The sequence below is a fragment of the Calliopsis andreniformis genome, chromosome 1 (assembly GCF_051401765.1).
Source record: "Calliopsis andreniformis isolate RMS-2024a chromosome 1, iyCalAndr_principal, whole genome shotgun sequence".
Classification (NCBI taxonomy): domain Eukaryota; kingdom Metazoa; phylum Arthropoda; class Insecta; order Hymenoptera; family Andrenidae; genus Calliopsis; species Calliopsis andreniformis.
In genome coordinates this window covers 7,309,068-7,336,749 of record NC_135062.1, presented here as the reverse complement: position 1 = coordinate 7,336,749, position 27,682 = coordinate 7,309,068, and the positions used below count along the sequence as shown (strand labels likewise).

Sequence of the window (27,682 nt, the reverse complement as noted above, 5' to 3'; positions counted from 1 at the left end):
ATTTACTCTTGCTCAAAAGTATTAGGACACTTGTTTGATTACAACAAACGCCTGGAAATAGTTGTGAAAGTATTAATGACGATTTGATGATTAATGTTGAACTTAATTTAAATTTGATTATTTTGATTAGTTGGTTTACTGAGATCAAATATTAATGAGTTTATTATCTAGGTTTTAGCCATTTCAAAATCTATAGGTATAGTACCTAAAGACTTCTTGATTTCTGACAGATGCTGATCTTTTATTATTAATAGCTTTAATAGAGATACATAAATCGACATGAAATAGAATTATTTATTGCATAAATCAGTTATGATTCTGAATAATTAGAATTATACACTCTAAATTTTCGTTGATGTGTTGTTTCATAATACCTATTATCTTATGATTAATGCTCCTATAGTCAATTCAATCTTTGGAGATGTAAATCTCCCTATCTTTTATTCAATATTTTCTTACATAAAATCACGTTTACAGTCGTAAAACAGTGACAGTGACGCGAACTGTTTTCTCAAGATTTATTAATCGCACGACAAATTACTTTCAGTTTGGGTGGTTTTTCATAGTATGAGGGCATCCAGATACGCATTGCAGCATTTCCCATCAACGCATTATTAATGGCATGTATTATTCTATGATACATTACCGTCCTTTGTTTGCAACAGAGGGAGCACTGTGTCGTATAATTCAGGGACTATTAAACACGCGGCATCGAATATTTTCTTTCAACACAGCGCCCAGTATTTTCGTTGCAAACATTTCTCCCGGAAAAGCGCATCAAACACGGCAGGGGAAACTTTTACTTTGAAAAGTTTTGCTCTGGATTATAAGGGCGACTGAACTGCTGTCCCCATTACGCAATTGAGCACTGATTTTCAGAATGTTGTTTCGATTTTCTATATTTATTTTTGAAATACACGAATTTTGTCAGTGATCCTTTGTTCGGTACGTTTATTTTCAATTCTTCAAGGTACCTACATGCATTTTATATCTATATTGTACAGTTTGTAGAAAATATTTTTCAGTTTGAAAGAAGTCAACGTAGTTATAATATACATAACATTTTTTAAAATCGTTCTAAAGAATTTCAATAAATTATAGTAATTCTTAAATAAAATATGAATCTCTGTAACGCATCAAGGGATAATAGACCGTATATAGTCAGACATTCGTATAAGAAATATTCATATGTTTCTCATCACATTTGATGAGTCATTATTTGTTTCCACAAGCAAAGATTCTATTTCAGTGATCAATAGATGAACTCTGTAACGCATCAAGGGATAATAGACCGTATATAGTCAGACATTCGTATAAGAAATATTCATGTTTCTCGTCACACTTGATGAGTCATTATTTGTTTCCACAAGCAAAGATTCTATTTCAGTGATCAATAGATGAACTCTGTAAGGCAATAAGGGATAATAGACCGTATGTAGTCAGACATTCATACAAGAAGTATTCATAATAAAAGATATTTTTCATCACATTTGACGAAATATGGCAGGTTTCGTTTACAGAAATACAGACTCAATCGCAACGATCTTTTTTCCTAAAATTCTATTGCGTATTCGAGGAGTTTGCTTCCCTTTCAGTCTGTGTCCCTTTCCTCTCATTTAGTCCAATACTTGCCCAATCCTTTCCCTCGTCAGCGTTTTCACCATCTCGTCTCACTGGCACAGATCTCGAGGATATGAAATCAGGAAGGGCAACATTTCGGGCGTTTCGATAGGATCCCGCGGTTCCCTCGTTATCTCGTTAATCACAAGACTTCGCTATCCCCTGATGGTCTCTCAACCGAGTATTACACTCGTAGCGTGATATCAGAACTAATTAAACCGTAAGGGGTTCCGTGAAATTTGAAGGATAACGACGCGTGAATCGGTCTCGTTCAGCTCAGCTCGTTCCATCGCGTTACAGGTAACGGGGTACCCATTTAATCGGCCCTTCTCGCTCACCTGTGCTCGCGCGCGCAAACCTGCCATTTCGGTTTCTCTTTTTCCCCGCTATTCGCCAGCGGCCGCTTTTATTCGTACGCCAAGGACACGGCGGGAAATTCTCCAACAAAGTTCCTTTCTGGAATCCCGAGTGGTTTCGACAGTACTCTCGAGAGCGCGGCTTATTACCGTGTCGATGTAAACGAGCATTCCGTATACTAGACAGAGAATCGAATGGAACCGATACTCCGGTCTGCTGACACCGTCGAGCTTATCAACCTATCCCACGTATTTCCGCTTTCTTCTACGATTGCGTTCGCCTCCCTGCGGAGTTTTTGTAGTCCTTGAATTTCGTCTTGCATCGAATTGCTCGGTCTCTGTTCTAACGCCCGCGATTAGGTCGTGACGAGGTGGAAAACGATACTACTCGAGTGCTAACTAGAAGCATGTCTAGGGTATTTACTCAGTATGTTCCAAGTGTCAGCACGAAACTTCTACATTTTTCTTGAACTGTAGGAAATATTGTATTGCACAGAAGTTGAAATATAGTTAGATAACTCGGAGTTATTTTTATAGAGCAGAATTTTTTAAGCGTTTTTATTCAAATGTATCACCTCCAATTATGATTAAAAAAGCAATTGGTTACCATATTTTGTATTTTATTCATTCTTGGAGTATGGTATATTGTTTGTTTCTTACATTATTATTCTGTGTTGAAAATATCTTCCTTCAATTTTTGTTATTCAATTTTTACTGTATACGGAGATATATTCGTGAATTTTTATTGTTTAATTGACAGAATTTTGGCGCAATTTTTTTCCTTAGATAAGAAAAAGTTCTGAACATGTTTTTCGTAGACCTTCGTTTTATTATGATCATGTAATGAAACAAGGAATTACGTAGATATTCGTAGACCTGCTACGAATTTTCATTCTTCAATTTTATGCATACCTATTTAACCTCATTCACAGAATTTAATATCGAGTAACATTAATAATATACAGGATGTTCCCGGGTTAAATGGTCAAATTTTAAATATGAGTTCAGGACTGTAAAACAAACAAATTTGTCTTCTGAAAGTATACTCGCAAACGCTTCCTTCAAGAGATATTTACTTCTAAAGTTATTGAGAGTTCGGAATGAAGAATATTGAAGTATCTCTGTTTTGATGATCGAAGGTTAGCAATATATTGCTATTTGTATTATAAATAATACTTCTTTGACTCGCACTAAGTAACTGTTAGTTCGCTGAATACTTTCGTAGAACAAATTAGTAAACTTATCATACCTTCTATGTATTCTGCTAGTGAATATGCTGGTATCAACGAATGTATCACATATTCTGTCATTGATAGCTGAAGAGCTAGGCTCCAAGCTGGAGGTAGTCATTTTGAAGTAATTGTATTCTTCTTTATCAATAAACAGGATAAGCCTAGATTATTTCAATGTCATTCGTTTCTAAATTCTTATAACACTAAAAGTAAATATCTCATAAAAGAAACGTTTGCGAGCATACTTTCACAGGAAAAATTTGTTCATTTTATGGTCCTACATTCATACCCAAAGTTTGACCATTAAACCCGGGAATACCCTGTATCTTTTCCAATTCATTATGCTATTATTATTATGTTTATTATGATTTACATAATGATTTATTTCTAAAGCTTTTAAAAAGAATCACTAAAAACATACTTTTCAGTGATTCGTAGGATTATACAAAATGCACAAAATGAAGAAAGGATAGCAAAAAGTAGCAGAATGAGGTTCTTCCTTTAATCTAATTTTTCTCTATTCTATGGTCTATTTTTCTAGCAAATTACATTACTAGAATCCGTTGGCTTTTCGAGTCTCTCGAAACTTCGTGGTTTTACATCCGACCTGCTCGATCAGTTATTTTCAGTTTAAACGACCTCGTCGAAGGCTACTTCGGCTGGAATTAATGGTAACGAATACAGCGACCGGAAACTATGCGAATATTTGACCAAAATTGGAAGAGGTGTGGTCATCGTAGGATCGTTTGTAACGGGACCGAAGTTGGTCAGCTTTGTTCGTTTAGGATTACACGAACAAGTAACAAATCGCGCGCACACGCAGGTAATCTAGTCGCGTTTCACTTTATAATTACTAGAATGTAATTTTAAAGGACAGCCATTTCGGAAATCAGAATGGCTCGAGCGAGGTCTGAAGCGACCGACGACAGTTAGAATAGATATAGAATGATAATTAAGAATGGCAGGCCCTTTGTGTGTGTTGTTCTGAAATCATCGACCATTTATAAGTTCTTCGTTAATTGCGTGCATCTTCGTCGCGTGCTTTCGACGCGTAATAACGTTCGTGATGAAAGCAATAAAATAGTAATCGGTGAATTTCCTCTTAAGATAATGATGCAATTTTCGCGTTACCAGAGGAAATTGTAGTGAATGAAATATTGCATGGGCGTGATTGTAACTTGTATTAACGATGAAATATCTTTCGGAATCACGTTTATTGGATGGGCGAATTAACATTTGTCATCTGTAATATTTACAGACTTATGCAGTACTATATAATTTATTCACGCGTGGAATTGTATTTATATTCGAACATAAAATACTGGAAATTTTAGGAAAATTAATTTTCTCCAGAAATTTGCACGTATGTCTCGTAACATATATCGTATTCTCTTTTTCCTACCTTCTGTTTCATTCGAAAGATTCATAATAAATATGTGTATATGAATGATCGGTAACAAGGATATTCACATTTAAAATTAAATATACCGTCATATTGTCGCAGCAAAGTGATTGCAAATTACATTTCCCCTGTCATTTACATTTTTACCGTCGAGCATAACTCGCATCCGTACTTGACACATTCTGCGTTTCGCTCGGCTAATTGCAAATTTTTTCTCGACACCATGGCAAGAACACAGGTAGTTCGTAATAAAAATAGAATGGAAGTAGAACGCATAATAAACACTGAATACGCTAAATATCCTCTTTGAATATTCGCATTTCTGCTTGCAACATATATGTCGGCTCGCGCAATCCAATTTGTTTCTCTCTCCCTCTACGCACACACACTTTTCGCGTTCTGTAGGAAATCGCGAGCGTGCACGTCGAATTTCAGCTAGAGCCCAACTTGGTCCCCTCATCCCTTCCCTCTATGGAACAACTTTCCCAACAAACTCTATCGAGATTTCAAGAGGATTGTTCCTGCATTGGTTACAGACTTGCTTATTATCTGACATCGAGTAATCGAGTTCTCTATGCACGGATAAAATTCAACAACTGTGTAAACTTTTGACTTGGCGACCGCGATTTTGAAACGTAACGATATGCATGTTATAGCTCTAGTCATTGTTAAGACGTTAATAGACACGTTGGAAATTTTTTGATTGTTGAGTTTGTGATAACTAGTGATTGAGATAATACCAAAAGAGGATAAAAAGAGAGGGTGATATTATATTTTTAAGTGGTTAAGTAATCAATTTGAGGAACTGCAGGCGAATCTAAAAATCCCTTTAGTGGCAAAGTGTAGACCTAGTACAATATGAGTTTCTGAAATCTCTAATTAGACATTTTTGTTATTCTCGTAAATTAGCTCTGTGGCTCAATGAGGAATGAGTTCTGTAAAAAAATTTTAAGAGGTTCAAGTCAAGACACTAAATAGTGATTGATATGGTATCCTTGCAAGCATATTAATAAGTTATAGGAAAGATATTTTCAAAGTATTAGATTATTCCATAAGTCCTTTTCGTTTTCTTACGAAAAGACGAAGTTACGGGACATTACATTAATATTTGGACAGAAGGTATCTAAGTTTCGCAAGTATCTACTTATTAATGTTATGTTTGTGATATTTGTACAGTATTTGGAAAAATCTATTAATCCGCTGCGACTACTCAGCTAGCAAAACGTAATAAAGAATTTTCCCCAAAACTGAGAATAAATAAGTGAAGAACGTACTTGACTGAAAAGTATATAATATTAAAAATATGATATCATTTTTTAATTCTAAGCACTATTTCTACCATGGGAGTCCTCAAATATAACATTCAGTTTTCTTTTGTGATTATTATTAGGTCATAATCCATAAGTACTTATTACTTACATTCAAATGAGTACTTCCTTCTTAAAATTCTACTGAATGATTACTGGTACATTGATGACAACTTTTAAAGCAATAGTTAATTTAGGTTAGGAGCTAGACAGACCTATGATTCAAGATGTACTATTACCTAAGCAGATTTTAGGATTCGATATAAACACCGACGTTTGCTGGCAGAGGAGAAAAATTTTCCTTCAAAACCATTTCTATGTGGGGAATTTGTTTTTGCCTAAGAATAAATTTCTTCGATTTAAATTAATATTTTCACATTAATCAAAACAATTACGTGTATGTATTTCGCGGTGAAAGCTGTGTTATTTGCCAACATATCGATTGAGCTCTGTCCTCATGTCGAATCTCAATAAAAGACAGCGAGAATCCCAAAGATTTCAATTGAAAATTTATACAACACCAGAACGATCATCCTATTAACTACTGACACTGCCATTCAAAATACTGGCGACCCCGTTTAATTAGCTAAACACTGTGGCCGCTTTCAGGTGTCGATTCACTCGACTCGCAACACGCAGTGACAGAGTTGTCGACTAGTGGAACGCGAAATTCGTCCAAAAATCTTTCGCGCTCACGTACTTCTCGAGAGAGGATGGAGGGAATCACACAGCACATAAAAGCAGAGATATATGTTCCACGTATAATATGTGGCCATTCCTTTTGTCCCTTCCTTTGGCTTCTTATCCTCTGGTGTCTTACGAGTGAAATTCTTCTTGGACTCATTCTCTTTTTTCCCAGTCCTTGGGGCCTTTCGACATTCTCTCTAGATCAGCAGTTCTCAGTCTTTTTCTTTGGAAAAGTCTTCTACGACCGACGGTATTCGACGGTGAATCGATCAATGTAGCGATCAACGTACCCTTCTGTTTTTGCGAAATTCCCTGCGGATGCTCTTCGAGTGTCCATTTCGAGTCCCTTGTGACACACAATTCCTTGCTGCTTTTGCATGTTCCTCTTGATATGGATTTACAGATAACTTGGAGGGACCCAAGTCCAAATATTGCTGTCGTTACTGTTCATGAGTGAACTCCAAATTGGTTTTTTCGACTCTAGAATTTATTTCGTCTCTTTTTGCTTAAAAAAAGATGAACTCGAGGTTAATGAAGAATTCGAGCAATGATTATTAAGAGCTTGAATCTTTGAGGACGTATTGCTTCTAGAATTACATACATAATTGTGATTCAATCATGAGAAGTTATTGTTTAAGAAAATAGAATGTGTCAGCATTGCTCATCAACATTTTGTAAAATCCTCTTTAGGCAGAGTTTTCGTAATTGGAATTTTAGCCTACATATAATTGTCAAGATTGGATTATGGTGAAAATATATGATAGTTGAAGTACACATATGAGAAATTTTGTTACCGTATTTTATTATTATTATTATTACTATATTTTTTTGTTAGCAGATGAATTGTTTCTACACCCCTCATATATTCGCAGAAAATTACAACATTTCGCTATCATTTTATGTTATAAATTCTTTTGGTTGTTTAAATTTCTGACGTAAATCTATACCAGAAGTCTCGATTCTCGAAAAGTAAATGGTAGTTTAACAAGTTACAATATTGCTAGAGACCAAGAGACTCTCGAGAGAACGTGAAGTAAAATTCTGGGTTCGATTAATTAAAAAGTAACTTTCATTTTTGAAGAATATTTTTAGAATACATGTCACACACGTACATGTTATTTTTATTAATTGAATCACTAAAAGGAAATTATAGATTAACTGTAATTAGTCCAGACTTTTTCTTCAGTAATAATTTAATAAGAAAAAGCTCGATGTGATAGTTTCCATTGAAAATTTTGCAGTATCAGCAACCAATAGATCCCATAATTGTGTCATATTAATTCTTTTATTAATCAGTATGTGGTGGAACCATAAATTTTCCTCCTATAAATAGAAAAAAAGCTCATTCTGAAGCAATACGAAATATTGAAATATTAAAAGCCGAAAGAAAATATTTACACGTCTTAAAATAGTTTAAATGTTATATAATATTTTGTTAGTTTCACGTCGTTCTTTTCTTAAGATTTGTTTTTGTTCTCCTTTATTCTCTATTCTTAACACTTTTTCCATTCTTGAAGCCTTATCTATTCCCCCTTGCTGCTGCAGTTCGAAAACGGATAGAATCGGTGAAAGTTTCCACGTAGTTCTTCGAGACTTCGAGGACTTCAATATTGCTTGCGGACTTGCTTATATTATTCTCGAAAAGTAACGTAAGCTTCTGTCTTTGAACAAGAAGAGAAGAAAAATGGGCTTAGATGTACCTGCAAGCTGAACAGGAAAAAACATGTAACAATTTTATTTATATAAAAATTAATACGTCTTCTTAACCCGTCAATTTATATGATTTTAAGGCTTTAGCTATACGTAATTATATTGAGTAAATATATAATCTTTAGTGCTCAAGAGGAAGCAGTTATAATCTCTCGAAGATTTATTCTTTATAATGAAAAAACTTGACTTTGATTTTTTAAAATTAGCTGCAATATTGAAACGCTATAATTTATGTTGAAACAATTTTCGATATATTAAATTAGATTTCAATAGAGTGAATCTTTGCACATTTAAATATAGTTTATATCTTAACTTGTATACTGTTAAGATAACAAATGATCCTGCAGTTCTTTTGTTAAAATGGAATTCATATTGACAGACATGAAGGGATACTTTAGGTTTCTACGTTATGTAAACTTTTATACTTGTTTGCACAGAAAAAAGGAAATGAGAAAAAGCTTATTAAGTCGATAAAGGTAACAATTCTTAAGTCGCTTGCTTGCAGCAATCCAATTTTGTCAATGAAGTTCAATCTTTGATTAATGCCATTGTCCACAATGAAAGTCACGAATAATAAAAAACTAGTAAACATCCTTTTGGATGTACACGTAAGATATTTACTTTCACGTAAGATATTTACTAGTAAACATTCTTTTGGATGTACACGTAAGATATTTACTTTCTATTTAGTTAAAATATTGAAATTCTTCTCAGTCCGTGTTTCGTTCAGTGCACCATGAAAAAGCACTTCCTTCTTCTCTGCTTAGTATTCAGTGTTCGACTTTTCATCCAGCGTGACGATTCAGTTTCAATCTTCCCTCCACATTTTTTATGTTTTCTTGACGCTAACACGAAAAGGGTAAAACGAAAGAGAAGGATCACGAAAAGAAGTCTGACGATCGTTTCGATTCTACCTCCAACGTGAGTTGTCTTTCGCTTATTAATAGACCGAACCTCTATCTTTTCATTCGTCGCAAGGGCCACTTTTCTTCCCCTCTATTCTTTTCCCTCACTTTTCTGCGATCTATTCGTTCTGCTTAAACTTTCCGGGAAAGTCCTTCGAGGTTTCAAGCACTTCCTGACGCTGGCCAAACGTCTTATTGTCGTATAGATTCGAGCCTTTCTTGCTACGCCAAGTCCAAGTGAACTCGATCATGTTGGAACAGATTCTGCAGGACCTCCTCGTTCGTGATTTACAGTGCCTCCTTTTCCTGAGACCATATTCGAGTTTTATTCTTTACTTTTTGCATCTTTATATCATTTTTATGATCATACGAAAATTCTTCTATATTTTATTCTTTCACTGCGGCGTGTTTCGAATGGGAATTCATTTCATCAGTTTGTAGATCCTCGTAGTTTCGTTTTAAATATGGGACCACAATGTATCTTAAATTTTAACTAAATAATGTTTTATTTGTGTTTCCATCGTATCATTAGTGTCAACGATAAATGAAATTTATCCAAGATTAGTTTGGAAATAAGAGGATCTTCAATTTACAGGAGGTACTGAAATCGTCTTTTAATGTGAAGTCTCCTCGGGATCAGGAATTTTCGTAAGGATTCACGAAACGTAATCATGTCGTATGTCCCTCACGAAAAAGGACAGATCCTGTGAAATCCTTCTTATCAGAGGTGCAAGCGTTTAATTTGAGCCTGTCACAGTTAATCCCAAACGTGCGGAGAACTTGTGGCAGCCCGTATTATACCGTTTCGCTTGATTTCCGCTGAAACTGATAAAATGTCGCATTAGGGCCTTCCTCGTGGCTAGTTTTGTGCGAAATAAAATGGCTCTCGTACTCTGGCCTCGTTTTACACGCCAACAATTTCGCTTGCAGCGTGCGTTTCATTCTCTCTAAATAGGCTATTAGCCATTTTCGCTAAATTAAAACAGGAACCTTAATTCATGTTCACGAGAATACAGCATCACGAATTTAAGTGAGATTTGGCATTTAAAATACAGTCCTTGGTAGAAGACCAGCAACGAACTTCATCCCTCAGTTCAATGAACATACTTACAATGTCTTCATTGAACGACGAAGTTTGAGGTTCATGTGGCACAATCGAAGTTCCTCGTGCTCTAACAATTCGTAACATCTACGCGAACCTTACGCTGTAAATTACGGCTGATGAAAGTTTGCGCATTAAAATTCATTCAAATGGTAGTTCGTCGAGGGTGTATATAATTACGTTGAAATATTTACAAGATTTGTAGAAGAGTTCCAGTGATGTCAGAAATATCCCATGATAAAGTCTTCAACTTGTTTCTGGTTTGTTATAATAACGCCTTAGTGTTTGCTATATAATTTTGGAATAGGAACTGGAATAGGTTTTTAACTTAGTTATTTTCAGTTACTTGACAAAGTGGAATGTAAATCTATTGTACATAGCTGTAGCAGAGTTCAGATTTTTAATCTGGAATACATTAGAATATTCTTACATTCTTACTCGTTTCTAATAAAGTTGTAAAATTACACAATCCCAGCGTGATTACTGTAATACTGCGACTTCAACAGTGCAATTAGTGACTACATTCGCTAGGAGTTCTACATGGTCTACAAAGCAATTGAAAGTTTAGATAAAGTCATTTTGAATCAATGCTTTTATCGTAACAAACCTTTGAGAGAGTCCTAAAGCTTTTTATTTATGATTATATTCTACTCACATTTTATTTTCCAAATAAATCCGCCTTCTTGAAACACTCGAAAACGTTAATCTTCAGTAAATGCTGACAAATAAAAGTGGTCGTTTAAAACAGGAAAATCCTGGATTGGGTTTTCATTAATGTCCCTCATCGAATCCCGCATTAACATGGCAACGAACAACAAAAACACATAGCTGGCGGTCTGTCGTTCCCGTGTTGGAGGACCAGAGGATGATTAGCCCTCTCGAAAAAAGAAATTGTCGGTTGATCATCCTGTTGCGATGTTGGCACGATCAATTGCGCGTTTCGTCGGCCGCACGCGTCGCTGCAGTAACGATTTATCGGCTGGACGCACACCGTGTGACGTTTATCAGGATAATAATTAATCGAAGGGAGAAGGGAGGTAGAAATGAATAATGGACGAGGGGTTGGCATTAAAATGGCATCATCCAGCCGTTTGCTACTCTTGGACTCTCGGTTATGCATAAATCGTTCTCTGTAATTAGATTGGCTAGCTAATACGTGTCGTACGCGGATCGTAAGATCAATTTCTGCGTCGATAAATCTCTTATTTGAGATTCTGTTAGCAAAATCTCTATACAGGTTGAAGTACCGAAAACTGGAAACATTGACAGCACGGGATAACATTGATAGTTGTGAGACTATAGTGAGAGCTTTGAGACTATAGGTGTATGATTTATGAAGGTTTAAATATTTGAAAATTTATGAACTCGAATATTCGAATTTTTGTATTTTGTATTTTTGAAGTTCTGAAGATTAGAACGTTTGTAGGTTTGAATATGTAAGTAGTTGAATACTCAAGAACTTGAAAACTCGAGTATCTGAGTATTTGAAACTTTAAAGATTTAAAAATTTGAAGTTCTAATGATTCAAAAATTTGAATTTTATTGTACGAAGTGTCTTCATTGGGGTTACAGGATTTAGAATTGATAAGGATACCGAGTTTGTCAAGCGAATAGTTAAATTTTGTTAATTAATCTTAGATATTAGCTATGTTATATTTTTGATTATATCCATTAGATATTAAAAACGACTTTGAGTGCAAATATAATCTTAGATCAATACAATTTTAGCTGTTAATGCTATTTATATGACTTGCCAAAGTGACCTTGGTTGCAGTACACAAAACCTAATATGTGCAATATATATGTAATTAAATGTTTTTAAACAATTTCACAATATGAAAAAATATTGTTATAGCGTAGGAAATCGTTTTGATATACATTTGTACTGCTTCTCTCAAGCAGCGTTTAGCTTCACCATAAACATAAACCATTTCAATTCTCGCTCACTTGGAGTAATTCATTGTGAAACGAATACAAGTACATTTATATTCCTTCTCAATAATCAATGGAATAAAGTTTATAGCGAAAAAATTTAATGTCTACAGGCAGCAATCAACCGCAGTAGAAGATATGACAAATCGTGTAATGACACATTGTGTTGCAATCATAATAGAATCAATTGAAAAAACGCAAACTTGCGTCGCCCGACTTTCACGATTACATACAGTCCCTGACCAGTTTATTAGACACACTATAAAATATTTGTAGTTGTATATGTTGCACTAGATTCTATGCGATATTATTTACATTTACCCTTACAAATAATGATTTTTATATAGCAAATTTATGATACAGTTTTATTTCTTATATTTATTTTTTATTTCTTATATTTATTTTTTACATGTCGCCACATAATGTTAAGATATTGGCTATGGAACATAAACAAGTAAAAACTTGTTTCATTTGCGTTGTTGCGTGCTACAAGTACTGACGTGTTTATATGGTTTTTTTTAATGTACTTATTTGTCTTTCAGGATTAGACTACAGGGTAGTTTGTTTATTCTGTGTGCAACACGTGGCAAAAGGTGGCTTTACAAAATATTAATATTTTATACTGTAAATTTCAATATTCTTTAAAATTGAATAAACACATATTTTTTCTATAAATATGATGTTTTATTTGTGTTAACAACTAGATAATTAAGTACATTATACACAGAAATTAAATAACTGTATCTATTAGTAAGTTCTAAAGCTGTAAAACAACCGATAATTAAGCTTTTACATAGAATCTATAGTGCGTCTAATAATATGGCTAGGGACTGTATATCTGTCCTGCAATGTGTTAAGATAATTACTGCTCAGATCAGTTATTCCTTAGGGTTTGCTTCCTACAATTGCACGAAGCATGTTCACTGGCACGTATTCAATCGATTTGTCACGGTGTATGAATTCAAGAACATTTGTTCCACTTTATTGTTCACCATGGATGCATAGCGGAACGTGAACGAGAGATGTAATTTGTCGTGACGTAACTGATCACTTCCTAAACGAAATTTGCTGCTAATATCCAACTCCGTTCAGCAGGAAATGCCCCAGCTTATTCAAAAGACCGTGTCGCGGAGCTTGCGATTCGACCTTTGCCACGTGACCAATTCTGATCTTTATTAATTTCCTTCTCCGTTCCTCGTTCGTTATTGGCGCCAAGGTAGTAACTATCGAGGAAACGAGTCATTTATTGAAACACGCACATATATTTTCCTCGTACGTAAACGGCTGTTGAATATCGTTCACTAGCAAACTGCTAAAATTGAAATATTCTTAAGGAGTAGCATCTATGCAATGCACCATTCGCAGAAGGAAAACGAAATCAACGCGACAAGTCTGGCACGTTTCTCATCCTGAAGGTGTCAACTGCTTTGAATTTATAGTGTTTTTACTCGCGCTGAAACTGAAGCAAAGTAAGCGGAGACGATTGCGCGGGGAATCGTGTCAAAGCTGTTCCCTCGTAGACTGTTACTGTTTACGTGATCCAATAATTTTTAGCTTCGTAATGTTTTACTCTTTCCTCATTCCCTCCGAAAAGCGGGAAGATGCCGCGGGAAGCCTCTGCCTTTATATAACTTTCTTATAAAAGTCTTGCTATACCTTTCAGAGAACATAATTAAACGAAATGCAGAGAACAAAACGGTCTATGTATAGAGGAGACAATATAGGCGTAACTTGATTCTTGCTGTTAATAGCCTGGCTTGGGATTTGTTTACGGTGGACTTCTTTTTTATTTTTTTTTATTTCTTTATTAAGGTCATATCCAATCTCATTTCTGTAACAGGGAACCTCCTATCGTTTAATTAAGAAGTTTCACTTCTATAATTTCATTTGCTTCTACTTTTAGTAGAATAAGTCTCTAAATTAGACGCAATACACGCGCATTTAGGGGCATTTTAAGCAATTAAGCAATTAATAACTTGGAAACAAAGCTTCAAAAGCAATTTTGTTAGTTTTAAATTTCATCTTATTGCAGTGTGTAGAGTCACTCTAGCGTATTCCTGCTACCTGTCGTCGAATACTTTGTGTAGTTAACAGATTTTATGTAATAAATATTATCTACAGTCATGTTACGTTCAGCATGGATGTGTGGGGAAGTAAAAGGTAGATTATCTTTTTGAGAAAGGTTTACTATAGACTGATTAGAATAGTGACACTATTGAACGAACCACAGCAACTGTCTAGCAGAGCTGCATGAGGCTATGTCTGTATTACACTCTAAAATTCAGTTGTAATTTAACGAAGAGCTTGTTGACTTGGTTATCTCAACTAACGTCTCAATTACGTTATCTGGTAAACTGAAAGAGAATTTGTCATTTTTACTTGTAAAGGTTCATATATCCGGAAGGATCGGGTTGGCTCTTCTACTTTTCAGCAATTTAATATTAAAGTCAGTTCTAGCAGAAAAAATCCTCTTTACGCTCCTTCTCCATCCTCGGATTACATTGAAAAATTCCGTTTTCAAAAAGTATTATTCTTAGCGCGTCTTTTAAAAAACGTCCCTTTTTGTGTTTACTACTTCTGACTTTCCTTACGAGAAGAATTTATTTCCAATTTATTTCTTCGAATTCCTTTTGTCTTGGGGGAAAAAATATTTTCATCAAGCAGAAGTGAATAAATTCTATGAGAACTCACTGAATGTGATTTCTATGTCTATTATATCAATTTGCATACAATACTATACATAATTACATACCTCAATTATTTTTCATATTAAAAAGCTACATCCACCTGAAGATTCGTAAAATAGTACAAATTCAAATAGCATATTTTTGCAAATAATTGTTCTCTACAATCTTCAATGCTATCTTCAGTTTCTTAAAAATAAATTTAGCAAAATACCTATTGATCCTATGTTCTCTGTTTCTGTAATTTCTTGTCCAAAGATTATAGAAATGATATATTTATCTGATTTGACGATAAAGGACTCTTCATCAACTATGCACAGTTCCCACAATAATAAAATTAAGCATTACGTGAAAAAGGGTTGTCGCTAAATGCATGTTACGTTTATAATTTCAATAGTAACGCATACAGTTAAGCCCTTGGCTGTGGGCTTAAACGTCACTACTCTTTTGAAAGCAAGTAATTTTTCTTCGTGCTTACCGAACCCATCAGTTGGGCAGACCGTTTCAAGGGAAAACCGCGATTCGTTCTCAGAAACCGCCAGCGGCTTTCCAAAGTGAAGGTACGCTTCACATTAATTACTGGGCTCATTCCAATTATTTGTGCTAGACTCTCGTAGTGATGAACGGAAGTGTACCATACTCAGCGCGTTCGATAATTTCTTTTAATTACTCTCTTTTCACGACTGAGATGAAAATTTGACCTCTGCAAATAAACTCAATTAATTCGACTCATGCAACTTTATTGTTCATCGAGCAACTTGTGTAAGCTGTAATTGAAAAATTCCAATGCCTCTATAGAAAATTGTACGTTATTCGAATGAGATTTGATTCAAACAGAATTTCAAATAAATTCGTTATTGAGTAGTGTTTGATTATAAATTCCAAAAACGGTTAGTTATTCGTGAATTTTGTATTTGATTAAAGATTTAGTCAAGAGAATACATGTATATAAGTAAATCGTTATTCAATAAAAAATTGTTTTTTATTCACGAACCACTCAATTTATTCGTAACTTTTATTCGTACATTCTCGCAAATAAAATGTAGAAAAAATTAGGTCCAACTCGGTATCTATTTAATAGTAAATCCAAAAAAGGAAGAATAATTCCTCTGGGAGAGATGGAATAAATATCTATGTACATGTAGTGAAATCACACATGATATATCAGAAACCTTCGTGCGTGCATCATCGAATTGAAAATAAATAGAGGGAAACAGCAGTGAATGTGCCTTAAATTTTCTGTGAGGAACGGAAAACTTCCAACGCGAATTTCAGAAATGCTGAAAAGGGATTATGCAAAAGACCGTATTAAAGGGGTCAGAAATCCGATGAAGGACAATGCACATTCAGGTGGTCCTTCTTCATCTCGCAGGGATGATTAATTAACCAAGACCATTACTAGAATATTTGAATCAGTCATAGGAAAAAAAATTTAAGAGAAAATAACTGAAATCCTTCAAGAATGCGACCTAGTTTTTTCCTAACATTTTTATGATAATGCTTTAGTAGTGCACAGCACTTGCACAGTTCACGACGTTCGTACATTTTGAATTAAAACGAAAACTCCTGTATTATCTCTTGTTCCCTGTGCACATACAGAACTTAGCTTTGTATGACTTTTTCTATCCCTGAAATTAGAGATCCATTTAAAAGAAAAAAATATTGAATTATAATGTTTTACTCGATTTTACCTGAAATTGAATTTTGATCTTTAATATTTCTTTTTAAAGGGAATTCGATTTAAATAAAATTCATTAATTTTTAATAATAGTTTTTAAAATATACATTCTTGAATAAAAATACAATTAATATTTTGCACGATAGAAGTACATTCGATTACACTCGTGTGTAATAGTTATTCAAACAGTGCACAATAGTTAAACGAAACCAAATATACTCAATAAATTTTTTGGGAATAAAATTTACGAAATTATTACGAGTATTAAAACTTTTCGATCACATCACGTGTATAATGGATTCAATTTATCTCGAGACAAAAATGTAAACTTCGTAACACAGCATGTCTTCTGTTAGCTAAAACGTGGGTCCTTAAGCTAGCAGATCTCACTTAATTATTTGAAAGCTTCATGTAGTCTACTTAGGAAGAAGCAAGCATAGCGTAGCTTTATTGACACTCTTTTTCCTCTAGACTATTTTGCTACTCTCATTTTTGTTTTTGAGTTTTATCATCGTAGCACTGGGCTAGAAGGTACTTGCTAATGACATATTAGCATACAGTTTGCTCTTAAAATCTTTAATTAGATGCCGTCTCTTCTCTCAGTGTTTCCTAGCTGCTTCTTGCACTGCGGTATTTTCATTTAAATTGTTTTCTACTCCTCTTTCCCAAAACAAGGAAATATGCAGATAATTTAATTCTAGCATTACTTGTCTCTTTGAAAATTACTATACCTTTTATTACTGTAAATGTGGACTTGTGAGGTAGTGTAAAAATCGTGTAGGAAAATGATTTAAATGTAGTAACAATGCCTGTAGATGATGTTCTTTATGCATTCGACATTGTCTAATTAAAACGTGCATTTAATGTCGAATAATCCCTCTTACTTGAAAACTTGTACTTTCTGGCTGCAGCAGACTTAGGTTATTAAAATAGGCAAGCATTATGGAGTAGCATGCCATGGAGTACTGCCATGAATAAAAAATTTTTCTTCCTCTTTTGGCATACTAATTTCAAACATTTTCTTTCTTCATGTTACCTTTTTATGCATACTTTTTCTTTTCCTTTTCTATATATTTTACTTAAGAGTTTCTTTTGATTACAGTTTTAGGTTATTTCTTTTCCAACTTTTTATCCCATATACATATGTATTTCATTTCTTTTTTGATTTTTCTTCATCCACAACCTTTTTGTTTCATTATTCTCTTTCTTTTTTTCTATATATTTTTACATTATAGTTCAGTATGATCAGTAAGCATTAACTAAATTGAAAGTTCAGGAAAGAAAACATATATTTTGTTGACTGAAAGTAATAGATATTTGAAAGAAAGAATATTTAAAAAATAGAAAAAATATTTAGGATATGCTACATTTTATACTACAAATATCATAAAATAGTATAGCAGATAATTAAAGAATATATTGATTCCATATTCCGGTATACTAAAGTCGTAGAGTTTTCCAATTCTGTGAATTTCACATGATAAAATAGGATAGGAACATCATGAAATAGGAACAGGAGAACATAGATAATATATAGAACTCAAAATACGTACTACTTTATCTACAGCAAGGGAGATTACTTTAGCGTCATTTTCTGATTTTGATGAAACTTGGTATATGAGTACAGCGTCGAAAAATATTACACACGTATTTCTTTTTAGCCGTTGATGTTCACATTTAAGAGGTGGAAACCACCCCCAAAATTGGGGTGGAAGATACATTTTCTTAAATATCTCGAATTTCGCTTATGTGACCCCAATACTTATAAAAAACGACATATATTCTATATTCATCATTCTTTTCTATATCCATTGGTTTTCACCTCTAAAACATAAATGTCAGCAGCTAAAAATACCTGTCTAATATTTTTCGATGCTCTATTCCTATACCAAGTTTCATCAAAATCAGAAGATTTTAGAATTACTTAAAACGCATATTCATAACATTTACAGTTACAACAAGATTCACTTCCATGCACATTTATATATATAGTCTGTACTTTAACTGACATAAATTTCAGTCAAACCTAAGTCCTTGTTGGTCTTCCTACAGTTAAAGCATCTCCCTCTCCCCAAGCTTGCACATTTAAATTCCTGTTTCTAATGAATGCAGAGCTACATTTATGCCACAATAAATTTATCCTTCCTATGCGACATCCTTCTTCTCCCCGTTGTCTGACCATAGAACGCAAATTAAAATCACGCTGCATAATCACTTAACCGAGTGATTTCTCGCGCGACTAATGGTAATCCACGTGGTCACACGGGATTAGAGCCGCTGCGGTAAGGAAGCGCGTTAACAGTTTCACCGTTCCTTTTACGCACATCGTTAATTAACGTGACCACCGAAATTCCGTCGGATCGTGAACATCCCCAGCAGCGATTCGTTGTGTTACAGTCGGGCGTACGCAAGGAGAGCGGTTATTGTGCAATTAGCGGCCGTAATATTCGTTGGCTCACGACGGGGAGCGGATCTATCGGTCCAAGGAATGCAATTAAAATTTATCAGATATTTAAGCGGTCGCCTCTTCAACCAGCGCAGCCGAGTCGTTGTTATTCGGAGAAACTGATATTCGCCGGATGCTCCTCCCATGGGGAATTTCAGCAGAGTTCAGTGAAATCACGAACTTTGGTGAACTTCCATGCGGTCCTGCAATGAAGTAGAGTTTTTGTTCGATTCGACCAAATTTAGGGGTGCCCGTGAAAGCAAACTGTTTGTGAGGAGTGTGTTCTGTTCATTATGTAGGTATGCACTGTCGGAGACAGTTTCGTAAGCTCTACTGTGAATTTTATTTTTTGGTTATTTTTTGTGAATCATTTTGTTTCAAAAAGCAGGGTTAGAAGTAAATAGTTTTTAATCTTCCTTTAATTGCGTGGAATAGTTTCTAATACACAGATTTAGCATTATTACTAATCTCGAAAAATAGATTTTGAAGTAGGTTAGGGTTCAAGGATATTTCATGCTTCTGCAATTAAGTGACTTTGTAAAGTGGAATGTTTTTTGCAAAAATTCTATGTTTTTGATAGTGACAATTTTGGAACCATGTTTTACAGGTTTATTAAATGATTAGAGAGAGTATTGAATCGATAATAGCTAACGTAATAAATAGAGCGCTTTCAGAGTTTTTGTAACTCTTATTGTTAGCTAGTTCTGATTCTAAATAAAAGAAGTAGAAGTTTCTAGTATAGAATAATGTACATGTACGTATATAGGTACGTTTCTCGCTTCTACCATGGACATTAAATAGTAAGACACAGTTAGAAGCGGTTTTCAGGATTCACACATAAAATTCAAATGGACTCATTAACAACTACACGAATCGTGTTCTCCAGGTCAAACTTTCACGATCGATTAACTCTTTTTCTTTTCCTTCCGCCTCTAATTTACGTGTTACACCATCAAAGTTAATTAACACTGAAAGGCAATAACTTTTTAGCGACATGTGACAGATTTTGTTTCAGAAACTGGTTTGAAAAATCAGTTTTAAAAACAATTTTGTAGGACGCGATGAGGGGTTCGTTAACATTGAATGAGTTTTGTTCTTGAGTGAAGCGAAACGTTCACATGCAGACGTTCTCGTTACAAAGTTCATGGAATTTTTGTCTGCATATGAAATTACATTGCACTCATACAATTTGGCAGATAAAGACACGCGTAGTGAAACTACTTCCTCGCTGGGGATGAGTGCTCGTATGTAAAAGCATTGGTTAACGAAGGCTGCTATTTTATACAGTTTGCTTTGAGCTTTTTGTTGCAGTTGATGGATAATTTTATTAATTAGGATATGATTCAACAGTGACAATGAATAATTGTAATGAAAGATAAAGATAGAGTATTATAATTTATATCTGGTTTTGTGTTATTAATAGGACGTGATTTGAAAAGGAAATATATTTTTTTATAATTTATAAAATATGTAATAGTTTCATAAATAACTGAGCTTAGTGGTTTTTCCTAGATAAGCATCGAACATTATAATATTCTTATTAGAAAACACGATTTGCTACTTTCATAAAACATACAACAGTAACACAGTTTTTACAATTAACCTCTTGACCTACTTGTTTGAATTTTAGCTGTGAGAATCCCCAAGCGATTCTGAATTTTCATTTAATCTTGCAAGACTATGAGTTTATCTTACGAATCACGAAACACTATGCGCAACTGTGTAGAGGTTTTAGAGAGTAATTGAATTATTGTTTTAAAGCACGTCCATGTAAGATGGATTCTTTCCTTAATTAATGACGAAGTCATAATAAGAAGCACATTCTTATAAGGTCAACTTCTGTTCTAGTGACTCGTTTTAATTTTAGTAAAAGTATGCTGCATGCAAATTAAAATTCATTTGCTGTAATTAATCTGAATCGTATCGAATGTCGTAACGAGTCTATGAAAATAAAATACTGTATCAGATATGAGCACTGATATTGCCAAAATACTATTTAAATAAGTGTTTTAGAAGGAACAAGATTATCTGTATCTAAAAGTGATCCATTCATTCTTGATTCAGTTCTGTGCTTCTATTAAGGGTTAATGCACACAAACCATATTTTGACACATGATTTCGTCGCAATTGTATATTAGTCTCCATTGTTTGTCATTGGTCAATAAAGAAAAACATGATCGCGACGAGATAGTGCGTCAAAACATCGCCCGTATACATCGACCTTAAATCGATTACCCCAAACATTGTTGATCAGAGTGTGTGCGTCTACCTATTAGTTCAACTAATCAGCATTGTAATTAAGTGATTAATTAATAGTTAGTGCCATAAGTTCCAGCAAATTCCCTCATTAGTCTTCTTCTTGCCAATCTGCCTCTACTTTCGTCTTTGTGTATATCCTCTGAGCTATAAAACAGTCTTCATTACCAGGCATTCTTCCGAAACTTCATTGCCACGCTATTACAAATGCTTCCTCCCATTCAACAGCAGGATGCTTTGACGTATCCCGAATAGCATTATCAACTCCAGTCTCCACCATTACTTAGCACATGGACACCTCTAACAGGTTCGCAGCACGAGGATAACGAAGTCAAGGAAATGCAGGTGCTGTTCAACCAGAAGCATCAGTTCTTAAATCGCACGGTATTACATAATAAAGTCTGTCAGCGGTGTCCTTCGGCCGGGTTTGTGGCAGACGGCGGTCATAAAATTGAATGGGCCAACTGCTTTATATTCATGAATTCGTCACCTTGCCGGAATATCTGGTGTGACCGAACTTCCATGGTCCCGCGTTGCACATTAAAATGATAACGAGCCGGATAATACGGGAATAGGAAAATTTACGGTTAACCATTTCGTTTTGCCGCTACCGGTGCTTGCGTTCCACGTCCTCTGGCACCCGCGCCCGCGGCCTGTCCCCCTAACGAACGAGTTTAAAACGTTTACCCGCGTCACATGCACCCGTGACCGCCCTTAATGCCTTAATGTCACGTAAATCAGCCCCGTTGCCGCGGGTTGGCTTCGCCGTCCGTCGATATGGTACCTCCCCGCTAATGCTGCGGCAAGCGTCCTATCGCTGGATTACCAAGAGGATTTCGATCAACGTTGTTTACCGTTCGGCAGGCTAGGCGCTGCCCTTCGGCTAGAAATGGCCTGGAACTGCCACGGATAGCCGAAGGTGCAGTTAACTTTATTTATTCGGCCGTTACGCAGTCTACCTTGGTTTCCGGCACCAGGAAACGTAGAGCGTCCCGTGTTTCCTTTTATTCGCCGTTTCGGGGGGACGATCTCACCTTCCCACCACTCCGCGTTACGCTTGTTTACCTGGATCGCTCGATTCGCCCGTTTCTGGGTCTGTGTGTCCCGTGTCTTTTATTCCTGCGGGGCGGCCAGGAAGGACGCAGACGTGGCGTATATCGCGGTGAACTAGATGTTAAGGGAGCTGGTCTTGCGTGACTGATCTGTGCGATATACGGGAAGTAATGTAACGTGCGAAACATACGTTTCGGGAGGGAATTCGGTGGAACAATTTCAATGAGTCAGAAAGGGGGTTAATTTGCTTTCGAGCTGTAGCAAGTTTTGGGGAGAGTGTTGTGGAATTGTTATGTTGTGAAAGAATTTGTGGGAGTGTTGAAGTGATGGTGAGTTACTTTGATGAGAAGTGTAATTTTGTAAGTAGTGGAAAATAGGCTGTATTGGGAGTGACTCGGGGACATAGATTAATGGAGAATCGTGACTGGAGATAAGGAAGCGAATAGGTTTGTGCTGGATGTGTTCATAAAAAAGGTATAGAGCAATATAATGAAATATTCACATATATATATATATATATATATATATATATATATATATATATATATATATATATATATATATATATATGATAATAAAATATACAAACAAGTAGAAATGGGGAAAGTATTTCAAACAGTAAGTAATAAGTATATTATTTTATTCTAGAACGTACGTATATTTTTGGCAATAAAATATTTTAAAATATTGATTAATATTTTAAAATATTTTATATTTTATTCGTTGGAGAGTATATAAACAGTATCTGAATATTTTGAAATACTTCAAGTATTTTATTTATTTCGATTTATTTTTTCTGTATACGTAATGGTCAAGTATAATGTATCTTTTTTTGTTAAAGAATTTAATGGCAAATAAATGTTATTATATCAAAGAAGCGGTATTAAGTTAGGTACACATACTGAACATATTGCATAAACTTTAAATTTATATAGACCTGAATTAAATTCTGTATAGTTTAAAGCATACGAGAAAACTCGATTTAAATGTTTAATCTTTACCATGTGTCTAGATATATTTTTGAACTTTACCAATTTGGTAGAATTTTCAATTATTTATAGTGCTTCATTTTTACGTATTTTATTCGACGAGGGTACTGTATTTGAGAACAAATTATTACATGTGACTCTCTCGTTGTAAAAATAATAGGATGTCGTATGAAACGCGAGTCATTTCGGAAGATATGTAACTTCGGGAATCTAGGATGTAGTTGATGTTGAGTCCAGCTGATTTATGATATCCTGGTATGACGTACGATTACGATTTTGCGAAGTTATTTATACTTGGACGTAACAAATTGTTCGTTTGCAATAAATCTGGAACACAATTCTATTGTACTGCAGATCTGATATTGATCTCTTGTAAAGTAACTGCATTGACAATGCTTGTTTGCAATTCTAAGAATTAATGTTGCAAGCTCTTCGACATTCTTTATCATGAACTTCGACAGCTTTGACGACCCCTCCAAAATTATGTTCTGTATCAAATCGGTTGTATGAGCTTTAATATTTGTCAGAGATGATGTAATATGACTTTGGAATTTGGAAAACACTTCTCTGTTAATTTTTAATTTCTTTTTTGTAAGAATATTTCTGAAATCAGTTATTCATAAAAGCACAATTTGATGTTTTGATTCGAACTTAAAATGATTGAAATATTTTTTTTTTAATACAATTTGTCAAATCTATGAGTGATAAACTAAAATTCCATTTATATAGTCTGCTTTTATCTAAATTAGTATTAATAACTAGTCATTACTAATCTGAATGTTCCACGTTTTACTTTCTTACTGCAACTTAACCCTCTTCTCTAATTTCATGTACATCACATCATATTACAGATTCAATCAAATTCTCACATTCATTAATTTTAAATATTGTTTAAATAGTGTAATAAAGATGAAGAAATGCAGAAAGTTTTGACAAAAATTGATTGAATGTAACATGGTATTTAATAAAAAGTTAGTTCAATGACCATCGAACACAAAATTTTTGCTACTCATTTCCCAGAAAATTTTGGTGCTCATTGTTATCTTGAAATTACGAAGCGACGTTGTGGTTTCAAAGTAGGTGAGGAGCATTACTGTATCGACTCATTCGATAACCCTTCGTTTGAGTGTTCATTATAAATTTTCCAATAGTTCTTGAAGTTCCGATTAGACGAAGTAGGAACAAATGTTGAAATATTTATAATAGACTGATCGTCGTTCCCTTGAAACTCGGGTGATACTAAAGATTCTTCAGTTGTTTCCGATGAATTGTTAATATAATGAATTTCGTTCATTATGAAGTAGCAGTTAGGTATATGTTGAAAAATAGTGTACTAGTAAAACATCTCAAAAATTGTCAGTCTATATGTACAGGAATACATTCTGTTTTCCTTGGAATTTTTCGAACATCATCTGCTTATTTTTTCCATGCAACTTCAATGCATATTCAATTTTTCCATTGAATTACCTTTAAGTGTTATTAAGTACATTAACAATTTGGAGTAATTACATACAAACAATAGTTTTAACAATTACTTCATCGTAGAATGAAAACAATTAAGAAATGTGACTACAATAAATTGAACTCAAAGGAATCGTTGATTTTGAAATCACTGATTGGTTAACTGATATTAACAAATTTTTAAAAATTTTATTTAGTGGGTATTAAAAGCGAGCAAAATCACAGGACATTTCGCGATTTATTTGCAAAAGTCGATTCTTTTGCAAATAAAATTGTGAACAGTTATAATATACGAATTTCAATGTGGTCCAAACATTTACTTAGAGTTTGTTGGAAGAAAAATGATGTAATAGATGGTGTAGCAAAATTGCATGGATACAATACAGGATCACTTAGTTGCATCATAATATCTAAAATTGCTATTATAATTCCTACTTTATAATTCTTTTACTAATTTAAAAACATTGACGAGAGTCCACATTTTCTACAACTGCAATATACAAATAAACAATTAGTTTCTTCGAGTACTAAACACAAATAATGTTTAACAGATAATATAGCAAATAATAACTCCGACTATTTAATAATTTTTCATGACAATAGTAATAAGAACTAGCAGACTTCTCAACTAATCAACGAGTGATTTATTTTCACGTACACTCAATTAATACCCACAAAACAAAGCATTCTATTTACTCTATTCGTTTCCAAAGCAAGGAAGGATCAATCATCCTTTTTGATATTATGAAACGCTTCCAGCGAGGGATTTGTTCGTGCACTTCAACGCATGATGTATCGATTAACCATTAACTGGTCGCTTCTCTTTTTATCATGCGCTGTGCTGGTGTACAAACAATACCGTCGTGTTGCTTGTTTACGGTAACTTTATACACTATAAATTATGGTTAAATACCGATCAACTTGTCGATAGCGGGCGACCATGTCGAAACTGCGAATTAAGATAACGCATAGCGTCGACGAAAAACACGAACGTTCATTTGCGAGACGCTAACGAAGATAAAAACGTTGAAGCGACACCGCACGTCATTATAATCCTTCGTGAGCCTCGAAATGCGTGAGATTCGGCATCGTTTCGCGCATATGTTATCAGCATCCGGCTAAATATTGTTATCTCTGTCCGCGAGTAAATCCGCTATTGAAACGAAACGACTGCCGAAAATCGGACGCCTTTTTCGGGAGATTCCTCGTGAATTTTCAGTTGGAATTTCCACATATCGACGTTGGTGGTGTTTTACGATTTCTCAATTTCAGGCACTGGTTATGTACTGGTAGTTTTCGTCATTCTTCTCATTTAAATCAATATTGCAGCGTCATTCGCCTTGAAAATTCGTTGGAGTTCTACACTAAGGTCGAACGAATTATTAGGATAGAATTTTTGTGTTATTTATGACTCCTGATGGTTCGCTAAAATTGCTTTTTATAATGGTCTTTAAGCTGTCAAGCACTTGTCTTCAACAAGACATTTTTTGAGATGTCGCAGACTACTCAAAAAGTATTATTTGTACTGATTTTATAAACTTTTCTAATATTCATTTTTTTTATTTTATAAAATCTTGTAACCTAACTGTCAAATTATTTCAATGGCAATGATCTTTTATCATGCGTCTTCAAAAAGTATATAAAGTATAGAAAAGGATGAAAAATTTATAAAAATATAGTTGAGGCAGATGTTTGGAATATGGAATAATAAATAACATCGTAATGAGAAACAAAATAAGTGAAATAGATACTTATAGAAAATGGGAAAATGGAAAGGAAATAAGAAACGTGGACGTGTTGTCGGTGGCACACAGTCACAATTATTTGTAGATAGAGGTGTTAGGTCAATTAAGTTTTTGTTAACTTGAATGACAGCAATATAATTTCGTATAAAAGGTTTTAAACGCAAATTAGAACCGTTTTTAGTACTGCCAGCTTTTGTGTTATTATACCAAGTACATGTCAGGCTGTTTGAAAGGAAGTTTAAAAATTATATGATATTAAAATTAGAATAAATTTGCAAGGAGAACTTATATTCTGACATTGTCGTATCAAATTACAGAGATTTTAAAAAATGGTTGGTGATGTTAATATGACAAGTAAGGTATAAAATTAAAAGTTACAATATCTAAGAATGTATAAAATACCTATAATTTCAGGTTAAATGCATTTTAAAATATTAAAAATCTAAAAGAGAATTACTAATTTTGTTTCTGAAAGTAGGAATTATTATAAACATCCATAGTATAGCTACGAATTGGTGGAAAAGCTCTTAAAGTTCGTGTAGAATGTGTCTGACTTGGGACTTATTCTACTGCCAACACGCCTTAGTTCAAGCAGGTCAGACGCAGCAATGCCAGTAGTATAAGTCAATAGAATACGACAAGTCAGACACATTTAAAATGTATCTCTAACAATTAACAACTCGGAAACAAAGCAATAAATACAATTTCAAGTAAATTTAAGATAAAACAAATGTTTTTATCTATTACCATTAAAATTATTTCACTCAAGCAAGCTGATCATTACGTTTACAAACAAAATCAATTTGTAATAATGATCTAAATTGTACTGCACTTTTCAATGCATTACTAATTGCAACTTTTTATCCTGTAAAAGATATCATAATTTTTATAAAAACTTTAATTTAATGAAAGAATATTCATTAGTATTCATTAGTTCATTATCAATTTATTCATTTCTTGTTATTAAATGAAAGCAGTTTTTCTTAACTTTGAGTTCGTAAATGTGGCGAAGAAGCTGCGTTATTGAACTTCTTAGTGGTACAGTTTGCTAATTACATTATGTACGTATGTCAAGAGTATCAAGTACAACATCAATGAAATTAAAGCATCTCTTATG

At 34.2% G+C, this 27,682-nt stretch overlaps 1 protein-coding gene across 1 annotated transcript in view; it reads left to right on the top strand.

Moving 5' to 3' along the window:
- The window catches only part of LOC143183370 (alkaline phosphatase), a 367,206-nt gene that overhangs the window by 60,911 nt on the left and 278,613 nt on the right, over nucleotides 1-27,682 (top strand). The gene's annotated exons all lie outside the window — the stretch shown is intronic.